A 13,413-nucleotide genomic window follows, 5' to 3' on the forward strand; every position below is an offset into this window, starting at 1 on the left:
TGGATCTTAAAATCACACATACATTGATGAAAATTCCACTTCAAAATTCTACTAATTTTCATATTATCCAATTTTATAATTTTAGTTATTTTTTGTTATATTATATTTTATATATTTAATATTATTATATAAATATATTATATTTTTTTCTATATCTGTATTCCTGTTGTGCTCCTCAAATTCACAAAAATTTTTATTTTATATATTTTTAATTTATTGATTAAGAAATATGTTAGAGAAATAGAGTTATATTTCATGTTTTCATATATGTGGTTGCTAATATATCTAAAAGCTAGATTCTAATTTAAACAATTATTTAACTAGGGTTTAATCCAGTTTCTTAACTATTTTTTTATTTATTAATTTTTTTTTAAAAAAAAACAACTTTTTATTATCTAAAATCACCCAATTTACTCTTTTAAAAAAAACAACTTTTTATTATCTAAAATCACCCAATACTCTTTTAAAAAAAACAACTTTTTATTATCTAAAATCACCCAATACGTTACAATAAATACGCTTTAAATTATTAATTTTTTAAAAGTTATTAATCAATTTTATTTAAAACACATTTTTTTCTAAAAGTTTTATTACAAAATATTCATAAATGATGTCACATATGACATATATATAAAATTGTACGACCAAATTACTCATCGTCACTCGTTATTGTTATAATATGAAAAATAGCAATAATGTTGACCTTTGATATTAGAAGAAGGTATTTGGTCCACACAAATGTTTTGAATGAGAGAGAGGAAAAAAAACTTAACCCTATTTGTTAGTTTAGTACATAGTAAAAATTATTTAAGCTAGGTAGAATTGAGTGTAAATTCATGCAAAAGTGTGTGGTTGTTTTCATGACAAAAAAATAATAATGAAAAGATTGAAAAAGGGAAAGAGAGAACAGAGAATCATTCACACAAATCCATGTCCTTTATATGTTTGGACAGTTAAAGTGAGAGCTGAAATGAACAGCCAATATTTTTATCTGAATTTGGTAGTTGTTAAGTTTACAACTCTTCACATGAATAATGTTCCCTCCATTTACTTCATTTGCAGCAATATTTGGTCCACCTTCTTTAAATAAAGATGTTGACTTGACAACTCTTTTTCAAATATCTTCCCTCTATATTTTCTTTGCTTTTTTTTTTTTTACTTAAATAATCTTTTCACTTTTTTTTTTTTTTTTTTTACTCTCAAAGATCGACTTGTTTCATAGATTTTACCATAAGATTTCAGATAAACATTTAGTATCCTTATTTGTTTCACATGATTCTACTTTTTAAACCCCAAGATATAATTACCTAAGAAATTTTAAAACCTATCTTACGTGAGTTTTTTAATACCCTTCATGTAAGTGATATGAGTGTTTTTTAATTTTCTTTGCTTTTTTTAACTAAATAATCTTCTTTATCAATTTTTTCGCATTTTTTTAACTTTTAGGACCGGTTTATTTCATAAATTTTCTCATGAGATTTCAACAAACATTTAATATTCTTGTGTGTTTCACAAAATTTCAGTATTTAAAATTCAGAATATTATTATTCAAAAAATTTTAAAACTTATCTGACATGAGTTTTTAATATCCTCCATATAAGTGAAATTTTCATACCTCAACAGTAGTCTACTTAATTTGTAAATTAATATCATTTAGTTATTACTATAATTTTAATTAATTATTAAATGTAAATATATTATTTAAACAAACTTAATAAATTTCAACTATTACATTTACAAGTAATGTTTGAGGTTATTTTTACTATTTAATATAAAATTCTATCATTAACTATTAATCTTCTAATTAGTTTATATTTATTTAATTATTTTTAGTAATTAAAGTAAATAATTTAATTAATGTTTAATATAAAAATATTCATTTATTTTTATTTTAAGTGATTAAATAATTAATTAACATAACAATATATTAAAAAGTAATAAATTTAATTTATAAATAGTACCTTAATTGTTGTCTTACATTTAATTAAGTAATTATTTAATCTTCATTTCTATATATAAATTTGGTAAGTCAAACATACATATGTGTGCACTATACCATTAGAGATATATATTTCAATCAAAATTATCAATAATAAAAAGACTTGATTTCAAATTTTCCTACCTTATTTGTTGTACCTTTTAATGTCAATTTCATTCCAATTTGATTTAGGGTTAAATATGAATATAACAAAATTTCTTAAATTGAGATCAATCCTAGATGGCTTGAATTTAATTAATTTTTTATTAAAATATTTAGGATAAAGTTATAATATGTCCAAATCTAATTCAGGGTAAATGTTAGATTCTATCCATTTTTTTTTTAGATTTGGACTAGAATTCTAAAAAAACTTTATGGAATTGGATTTCGGATTAAAAAAAAATAATTATGTCTAAATTTAATCAAATTTGAAATTTGTCTAGTTTATTTTTTTTATTCAAATTGGAGCATTTTGTAGGTTATAATTTGAATCAAATATCTAATATGGTAAGATTCCAAATTGGGTAAGTTGTTATAAATTTTGTTAATTTTTTCAATATTAATCTTCTTCTTTTGTGGAGTTATTGGAAACAATGGAGGAAGGAAGAGAGATAGAAAAGCATAGATAAAATTTTTCGATAAATATGTATACATCAATAGAAAATACTATTGAAGTTGGTAAATTGAAGTTATTGAACACTGGATTGTGAAGTATATGGGTCAACTAGTGAGTTGATTATATTAACCATCTCAACCAAACTCAAATTGATAGATGAAACAATTGGGAAAAATTTCTCAATTCCACCGCAGTAATAAGCAGAAAAATAACAGAAAAATCAAAATAAGCAATAAAATTGGAAACATAACAACTAATGTGGAGAAATCCTAAATTGGAGAAAAAGTCCCAGACCAAAAAGAATTTTACTATGTGAAAAATTATTACAATCACATGGAAATCTCTATTTGATCCCAATTACAAAGAAAACACTCTCTCAAAGTATTATACTACTCACACAACTAAATTAGTATACCATGTGAGAAGTACTTTAAATTGGAATGATAAGAAACCAAAGACATAGAATCTTTTTACAGTGCTTGAAGTTTATCCGTCATCACTTCTTTTAACCTTTATGAGACAACCACTCTTCTAATATCTTGCCAAAGTCCAACAAAAACACTCTTCTAATGAAAACAATCAATTGCTTGATTTTTTTAATTAGTATTAACGAGTTGATGTTTGGAGACTTAAATCTTCAATCTCAAGAGAAAGAATATCATGTCAATTATCGATAAGTTATATGCTCATCTTGGTGATCATTTACTTGATTTCAAGTCTATATATTGTGTTTAAATATGCAACTTTATTTTAATATTTTCAATGATGCATCCAGTGGATTTATACATTTAAGAGAAGACACAAGATTTTTACCCAAGAGGGGAAAAACTATTTTTGAGAGAAACTTTTGAGTTGAAGAGGGGAATATAATGTTAAGAAACAAGTACTCTCTAATTTGTATTATATAATAATGGCCGGTAAAAAAGTACTTGAAGTAGTTGAGATATTTATAGTTTCAATAAATTAGAAAAGCATATAACAAAAAGTATCATATACTATAGATATTATAAATTTATGGATGGATTCTTTTAATTCATACACTAAAAAGAGCATATTTGTTACTTAATGCATGAATTGATTGATTTGAAAAAAAAAAAGAAGAAACAAAAACAATTAAATATATATATATATATACTATATATATGTAAAAGATACTTGTTTTAAGTGGAAACTTTTTTATATGAAAAAATTTTAAGAGACAGTTAGCAATTCAAACTTTCTACTTAAGAAAAAAATTATTAATTATTTTTATTATTATTATTTGAAAAGCTTAAACAAGGGATATTTAGAGATATTTAGACCACGAAACACAAAATTAAGCTGAATAATCTTCCATATGATTATGAACTCTAATTAACACATGCAATGATAATACTTGTCCCATCCTTTTTACATATAATAACCCCCCCAAAAAAAGACTTAAATTGATGCACTTGACTTGTGAGCTTGAGAATCAGTAAAAAGAAGTACAACGAGCGGAAGTGATTATTAAATGATAGAGAGAAAATAACATTACAAAAGTTTGAATATATAATGTATTGGTCTGGTACCATGTTAATCAAGTTTAATCAACTCAAAAAGTTGAAGTTAATGAATTAGGGTAAATTTTATCATTGTAACAAATAACGAAAAAGAAAATTTTCACAGATAAAAAATGTTAAACTGTTTATTGAAATAACAAAAAAAAATACTGATAGATATTAATAGACTTCTATCAACATCTATCAGTAGTTTTTATCATAGATTTTGATAGACTTCTATAAGCCTCTATAAGAAAAAAAATAAAATTTTGCTATTTTTGGTAAATAATTTCCTTTATTTTTCTATTTTTGAAAATCCCCCTTGACAATATTTTCTTTAGTTAATCATTCCATAATAATAAAAGGTTTAAATACTATTTTGGTCTCCATACTTTTAAATTTGGTTCATTTTTGTTCTTATATATACTTTTAAAATGTTCATTTTAATCTCTATACTTTCAATTTTAGTTGATTTTGGTCCTTGTACTTCCAACTTTTGTCATTTTGGTTATTGAACTTTAAAAAATTACCCATTTCAGTCCATTGAAAATGAAATAAAAAGACAAAAATGGTTACATTTTAAAAATATAATAACCAAATGAACATTTGAAAAATACATTGGCAGAGAAAACATTAGGTCTCTTTTTGACATTTCTTACAACTTGGCCTCAAAATTTCACTGTGGTACTTCACTGAATAGCCCTAAAGACAGAGAGAGATAGAGAGAAAGAAAGAAAGAAGTGTGCTTTTTTTGGCTTAAATTGAGAACTTCTAAGCCTTACACTCTGAAATTCTACCATTCTAAAAGTGGTCCTAAACTAAAACTCAATAGTACTTATTACTCTCTTCTTTCTTTCTTCTTTCTTTTTTTCCCCTTTTCTTTTCCTCTTTAAATGGATCTTTCTAGCACTGCTCAATTCCTCCAAACACAGCTTGAGAAGGGAAAAATTTGTACTTTTTTCCTTTTGTGCTTACAGAGTGTGTACTGTAGGGCCCCTTTGAGGTGATGCAAAGAAAATTAAAAGTGCTTTGGAAACCCATAAAAGATGAACAGAATATATATATATATATTATATCTACCAAAGTACAACTGCCTTAACTAGTAATGCTGTTGAAAAACCCAACTCAAAATTACAAAGCTTTTTTGGATTTGTTGTTTTGTAGTTTGTAGATTGGAAACAGGATGTTTTATAAGATTAGTTCTCAAACAGGATATTAATTTTGACCTAAAATTCAAGACTCTCTTAGCTAGAGTACCTTTGACGACTAATCTCCCCCTTTTTTTATTAAAAAATTAACTTTAAAATTGATAAAATATTAGTGGGGCCTTATATATGTTTTCCCCTGTATAGACTACAAATCTAAATCTTTAACTTCTTGATCGAGAATAGATACCTAAATCATATGAGATAAAAGTTCAGATTGGCTAGTCTACTTGAATTGTTTTTTTTTCTTTTGTAACAATATGCAGGTGAGAAATCGAACCTTAGACCACGAAATTGATAATATAAGTTCATTCCAGTTGAGTTATATTCATGTTAACTTTTTCAAACCGTTATTAATAAATGGTAGCACATTCAAATTTATATCACTTTAACTAGTAAATCAATATAAAGACTAAAAGAACATGTACTTATTATCTTTAAATATAGAGATTAATTATCTCACTACTATCTTTACTTTAACAATGTTTTAACCGGTTAAATTATACAGATGTTGATCGTTAAATAGAATCAACGCATAAAAAGAATAGATTGCCAATGATGACTTTTTAAAAAAGAAAATACTTTCAATACATGTATACGAAAAAATAAACGTTATTAGATACAGATGACATCCTAATAGAAAATCCCCATCGGAAAAAGTCTAACAAATTTCATATCCAATAGAAACCCTACCACAATAATTATTAGCTGCAACTCTCTGATCTCTCTACCCAAAAACCAAATTTAGGTTAAAAGTTAGAAAAATGTGGGGAAAATATATATATTTATGAGAAGAAAAAAAAAACTTGAAAGTAGAATTGGCAGGCATTCACACAGCTGGAGATGTAACCAGTTTATGGGTATAAGATTTAATGAGATATTAAAAGCAATCTGAAGCTCTCTATTGGATTCTACAATAATTGAATCTGATTCCTTTTACATTTTGTGAACCAATCATTTATTGATAAAAAGGTTTTGATTCTTCAAGTTTTTTCTTTTCTTTCTTTCCTTCTTTTTGGAAAATGACATCTGTCTCTCTTGCTTTCTCTTATAGTTATAGTGATTGGTCAACTAACTGTTATTATTCCTTCAATGCAACTTAGGAGAGATTTGCCAATTTCTCACTTTTCTTTTCCATATTACATCATATAATAAGATATTGAATTAAATACGTGAAGTGGGAGATCAAATCTCCGATCTCGAGATTGATAGTAAAAGTACTATGTCAGTTGAGTTATGCCCATTTCGATATTATGAGTTCAACAACATCTAAAGTAAAGTGAAGAATTGATTTCTTAACTTTTGATTGAGTATGTAGTGTTCTATGTTTGATTGACATTATTATATAATATAATCTCATTAGTTATTACAAAATCTTACACTAAAGAAGATTTATAACAATAATGTTGAATGTTTTTGGGAGAAGAAAAAGAAAGAAAAGAATGGTGGGATTCTTCCCTTTTTTGTCTTTCCCACTTATGGTAGTAATTTCCATTTGGGTATTTTTCTATATGTTATGAGGAAGCTATGAAATTCAGCTATGAGGTTGTATTGCAATAATTTTCTTCTCTCTCTCTCTCTTTAGACAATAATCCTCCAATATTTTCATAATGATATAATTTTTTTTAAAGAAAGATACTTAAGGACAGCATAATCAATAGGTGCACCGGAACATTTCAACTAGTTTGATACAATATTCTTAGCACCCTCATACCCAAAGCAATTCATTCCGCAAAAAGATCAATATAGAGAAGAGCGGGAGAAAAGCTCATGGGAGACCTAAGAAGTCAAGGCTAGAGGGAAGCCAGAGAAAGATTATGTAGTGGATGAAGTAGAAAACATGAAAAATAATATAAAGGTAGTTAAATTGAAGGCAATAGCGGAGGGACTATAATTTTCTTTTTAAATACAATTTGGGGTAGGGGATTTGAACCACAGACCTCATAGTTATTAATACACTCGTATGTCAATTAAGCTATGCTCAATTTGACAATGACTGTAATTTTTTAAATGTTTTGATCGATGTGACCAAAATCCAGCCAGATGCTTTTGAAGGTACAGTTATTTCTTTCGAGCCAGAGAGATCAAGCATATAGCAATCAATGCGTTGAAAAAAATGATGCTCTTCCATGTGAATTGATTCATTAAGCAGAGTTCCTTTACACACAAACAAAGAAAAGAATCCAAAGGGAGGTTTGTGTTGGAAGTGCGAACAAAATCCCACATTGGTTAGAGAAGGGAATGATCATGAGAATATAAGTAAGGACAATTATCTTCATTGATATGAGGCATTTTGGATGGTACCAAAAGTAAAGCCATGAGAATTGGGTTTATACCAAAAATGGACAATATTATACCATTATGGAGGTCCACTGTCCTTGTCAATAGTTTGTAACCACATAATGGTATGATATAGTCCACTTTGAGCATAATAACCCTTATGGATTACACCCACAAGTCTCATACCAATTTGAGATAATTATCCTTATTTGTATACCTATGATCATCTCTTTTTCTAGCCAATGTAGAATTTTGGTTGCATTTTCAACACAATTTAAACTTTGTAAGATAAAAGTTTGTAACAAAAATAGTTCAAAACTTTAATAGAGTAATGAAGAATGGAATGATATATTTTATATTGCAACAATTCTTAGATGTTTGGTAGCTACCATATTCTGTATGTTCAAAGGAAATATATTCATGTTACAAATTTGAAAGTTGCACTATAGTGTAACCTTTTATCCTCTTCTTATAATTTGAACATGTGTTGGTTTCAATTTGTTTGTTTTAGGCATTTGGAGATATTATTGCTTGCCTGATCACTCTGCCTACCCCTTCATTATAATGAGTGAGATTGAAGAAAAATAAAAGAACCTTTTAGAATGGTCCCTTGCATAAAACTAAGAGAAGTACTCATCTAAGAAATTTCGAAGGACTTTTTATCTCCTCACTCAAACATAAAGAAGGAACTTGTTAAGGATTCCACATTAAAAAAAAGGAAAAAAAAAATTAAGGGATCTCACAATCTCTAAAAGGTATGAGTTACTGCTCTCATCATCAATTAGTTTAGATCAAAGTTCATAAAGCTACCCGAATAGGCAATCGGTCCAAAAAACCAAAAATTGAGATCCAAACCCAAGAATAGTGAACCCAATGAAGGCACCATCTTGAGGAAATATGTTGAGAATCCCTGATAGCTGGTAGAAATACAAGTTATTGTAGCTTTTTATTTAGAATGATGACGGCTAACAAGTAGAATATGCGTTGATAATACTAAGAATTCATGTGAAAAGTGAGTTTGCGTCAATCAGCACTAAAAATCTCTGCTAACCTAATATTATGCGTTGTTTTGCATCAAAATGTCTATTTCCGTAGCTATCGTAGGAATCGATCGTATGTGTTGAAACCCAGACCATCGCAAAGTTGATCGCATGCGTTCATCGCATGGATGTTGCGGCTACAGAGTAATAACCATGATAGAAGGGTGATTGCAAGGTGAGTGGAATGCGTTGGTATTTCAGAAAAACAAGCATGAACGCATACCTTGGGAGTATCAAAAGGATAAGATGATGTTGACATTTCACCTACCACGCCAAAAGTGACAGTGATTCAGAGCGGGACCACCAATGTTGTCGGCGTTTGAGCTCTATAAATAAAGCCTTAGAGCCCAAATTCAAGGCATCTGAGCTTCTACCTTAAGGCGGATCCTTATGATCACAGATGAGAGCATGAACAGACACTCTTTGAGGATTCTTCACCTCCACAGCCCATTTCGAGTGACGACCGGAGTTTCATCGGAGATAGAGCTCGAGAGAGACTACTCCACCACCCATCCATGGCACCACCGACAACCTTGACGGACATCTGATGGAAGCAAGAGATTGCTTACATCTAGCCTTTCATCTTTCGTCTTATCTCTGTATTGTACTACATTTTGGCTTAAGACATTAATACATTTTGTAATCAATGCATTTCTTTAGTTCCTTCAATACCATCTTCTTCATCTTTGACATCGTTTACCTTCATCATTTAGTTATCAAAGGCGGTCGCATACTCAATCGTGTAGCCTAGAGATAGGACGCATGTAGCAACCTACCGAGAGGTGTACGTTGTGCGAGTATAGCAAGTCAATCCTCTTTGCTTAGTGCGAGGCTATCGCAATGCTTATCAATGAGCTGATAGCTATAACTACTGCCCGAGAGGGTAGCTAGTGGAACTCATTAAGCAAAGTAAGTAGTGTTCCTAGAGATAGGAATAATCTTATGCTCACGTAACCATGCGTTATAGATATAAGCATGAGGCTGACCACCGAGAGGTGTGCGATACATTAGTATGGCGAGCTGGGATTACTCTTGCGACCAAACTTAATGCCGCGGTGAATTTATCACCTCCACAATTCTATTTCTTCATGCATATATTACGCGTTAACAGTTGTCGCATCTCTACCAATCATCATAGTTAAACCTTCATTGCTTAATCTGTTTAGTTAGGAGTAGGAGTAGCACATAATCCTTGACTTTTATTTTTTTACTTTTATTCATTGTCTCAAACGCATTACTTCACAAATGTTACAAGTCCCTGTGTTCGACCTCAGATCACCCCGAGAAACTTGCGTTCTCCTTATACTTGGCGAGAAAACTTGTGCCAGGAACGTATGGTCATCGCATACATACTTAAACGCATATTGTACATTTTCTCCCAATATGACCATCAACGCATGGAGATCAACGCGTACATAAGATGCATATTTATTTTCCTCTCCTTTTCCTAACCCATCAATCCCACATCAGAAAAATCAAGGACTTACTCTGAAATTCTTCGAAGCAATAGGACAGTGTTAGGTTTTTGGCAAAATAATATAACTGTAGTTGTCCCACATAAAAAAGGTTTAGAAAAGTCATGGGCTTATCCTACATCAAAAAAGTTTAGGAAAGTCATGGACTCCAAGCCTATAAAAGGAGTTCATGCCTTTGTTTTTCAGTTATCCCAGTTAGAAACACTTAAGCTTAGTGTGCTAACTCTAAGTAAATTTCTTTTGTATTCTCTAGTTTAAGAGTGAGAAAAGAGGTGTAAGTAGTCAAAAGTTTTGAGAGAGTGTTATTGTAATTGGGATCGATGAGAGAATTATTTTGTGTGATTGTAATAATTTTTCACATAGTGGATTTTTTTCAAGATGGCCTGTCGTTTTTCTCCAGGTTTGAAGTTTTCCACATAAATTCTTGTTTTTCCAATTTTAATGCTTTCTTTTAATTTCTCTATTATTTTTTGGCTTATTCTTGTGGTAGAAATGGGAGGTATTTCCCAACAAAGGGTATCAGAGTGTCAAGTTTGTAGTTTCTTTAATTTCTAAGTATGCTTTGTAGTTGCAGCATTATCGGACCTTTCACATCAGAAAAGAATTCTTGAAACGGGCTGTGGTATTATGAATAGTGTGGGTTGTTCACTATTTGCTGTTTTACTAAGAAAAGAAGCAGATGTGTCAAGCTTTATGAATTCGGTAAAGTTTGACGTGGAGAAATTTGATGGAAGGATCAACTTTGGCCTGTGGCAAGTGCAAGTCAAGGATGTGTTGATACAAGTTGGGTTATACAAGGCCATGAAGGGAAGACCAGGTAGTGGTGCTTTTAAAGAGTTAAGTGGTGATGGTGGTCTAGGAAATTCTAGCAGTGGTTCTAGTAAAAGTTGTAAGATATTCAACATGAGCGATGAAGATTGAGAGGAGATGGATTTGAGAGCTGAAAGTGCAATCAGGCTAAATTGGCTAAGAATGTTCTTGCAAATGTGCATTCAATTTTAATAGCCAGAGAGATTTAGAAGAAGCTTGAAGCAATGTATCAAGCAAAAAGCATCTCAAATCGGTTGTACCTAAATGAGCAGTTTCATATGTTGTGAATGGTGGAAGGTACAAAAATATCATATCATCTGGCTATTCTTAATGGCATTTTTTTTAGCTGGAAGTGATAGGAATGATGATAGAAGATGAAGATAATGTACTCCAACTCATCTAGTCACTTCCTCTTTTTTATGAACACGTGAAATCAATCTTAATGTATAGGGAGGAAACTTTAGTGTTTGCTGAGATTGCTAGTAAATTTTTGTTTGAGGAAAGAAGACTGAATAGTGAAGGACATTTCACAATAGGATTCAGTACTGGGAACCAACAAGTGGAAGAAGAAGAAAGAATTCATGCATAAAAAGGTTTGTTGGGATGTGGACAGTCTGGACACATGAAAAATGATTATCCTAATAGAGCAGGTTTGTCAAAAAACTCTGAGCCGGATGCTAATGTTGTCTCCGTCATTACAGAAGATGACAATCTCTTCCATTGAAGTAAGGCAATATTCATTCTCATGGTATAACCGCTTTATCATGATAGAGGATGTGATGTTAGCGGTTCCACAAATTTGCACACGGACATTGACTTGCCGGATATGCAAGGTGTGTGGTGGAAGTTGTGGCGATGGCTGAAGGACTTCCAAGTGAGCCAAGTAGGTGGAAGTTGCATCATAAATATCAGCATGGTTTATCGACATGTGACGAAAAAGGAAAATATTGGGAGGTGGTATTCCAAGTGTTACTTTTTATGGTGAAGTAGGTTATAATTCTATGAGATGTTATAGTTGAGCCTTGGAAGTAATCATAGTGTGATCCATGGTTGAACTCTATTGGATAGGTGGTGTCCGCAGGTCAAGAGGAGCTAGCCTAGATAAGAGTTAGACGGATGGATGACTGTTTGAAGGGAGGTTCGTTGGTCCATTATTCGAGGGGAGGATTTTTGGGAATGCGACCAAAGTCTCACATTAATTAGATAAAAGGAGGATCATGGGTTCATAAGTAAGGATAACTATCTCTATTGGTATGAGGCCTTTTGGAGTGGTCCAAAAGTAAAGCCAGTAGGGTTTATCCTCACTTATAAATCCATGATCCTCCCCTTATCTAACCAATGTGGGACTTTGATCGTATTCCTAACAGACAAGTCATGGAATTCAACGAGCCCAATTGGTAATGCCATGAGTAATCTTGATAAATATAAAGACAAAACCAGTTGTGCCACTCCAAACAATATTGAACTCAAACAATTAAGAAGAAAACCGACAAACTAAGGTTATGTAAACTTTAAGATCATCTCTTTTTGGCATCTTAATTCTTGGAATTATTTAGCTTCATGCAATTGGCTTATGATATAATATTTAATTTTGAAGTTATTTTCGCTCTCTAGCCACTTCAACTTTCGGGTAAATTGTACAAGATATCCCTAAAGTTTGGGTTAAGTTTCAATTATGCACCTAAGATTTTGAAAAGTTTTATTTTTATCCTCTAACTTTGGAATTTTGCTCCAAAAATACTTTTGGTAGTTTTTTCTTTGATAAATAAATGAAAATTAGTACAATGATTAATGTATAAAATTTGAAAGACATACATGAAATCATTTAAAACATCAATAAATTTACATCAATTGACATGATAATTAAAATGTGTAAAAATTAATCATATAAATGATTTTAATGATATTTTTTAAGATGAAATAAATAGTAGCAACAATATATTCTTAATAGTTGTAAATAACATCACCTATGCCTTTTAATTTTTAAACATCAAATGTCATGTCAGTTTACATCAAATGAAAATTACATATATTTTTTTGAAAGTTTGGAATAGATTTTAAAGTTTAATGATAAAACAAAAAATTTTTAGAACGTAATTAAAATCTACTCCAAAGTTTAGGAGTATTTTGTATAGTTTAACCTTTGTTATATGAACATTTTGTTGGTATCATTGGTATGTTGTGATATGTTGATTATTAGATTTCGAAAGCTAGTAATGGTAATAGGCAAAATTATAAATAAAGAATGTGCCTAAAAACTTTCTCCTTTTGTCTAAAAAAATGTTCTTATATACTTTCAAAAATAGTAATATCATCCGTAACCTTTCACAAACACTTCAAAAGTACTATTGAAGTGTGTGTGTGGTGGACATAAAATCAATAATTTTCAAATGTAATTCTTTCAAATTTAATTCAAGCAAGCGTCCAAAAACCACTACCATGTCGTTCTACATCATTACCACATTGAATTTCTGTTCAACATTCTAAAA

The sequence above is a fragment of the Benincasa hispida genome, chromosome 11 (assembly GCF_009727055.1).
Source record: "Benincasa hispida cultivar B227 chromosome 11, ASM972705v1, whole genome shotgun sequence".
Taxonomy (NCBI): Eukaryota; Viridiplantae; Streptophyta; class Magnoliopsida; order Cucurbitales; family Cucurbitaceae; genus Benincasa; species Benincasa hispida.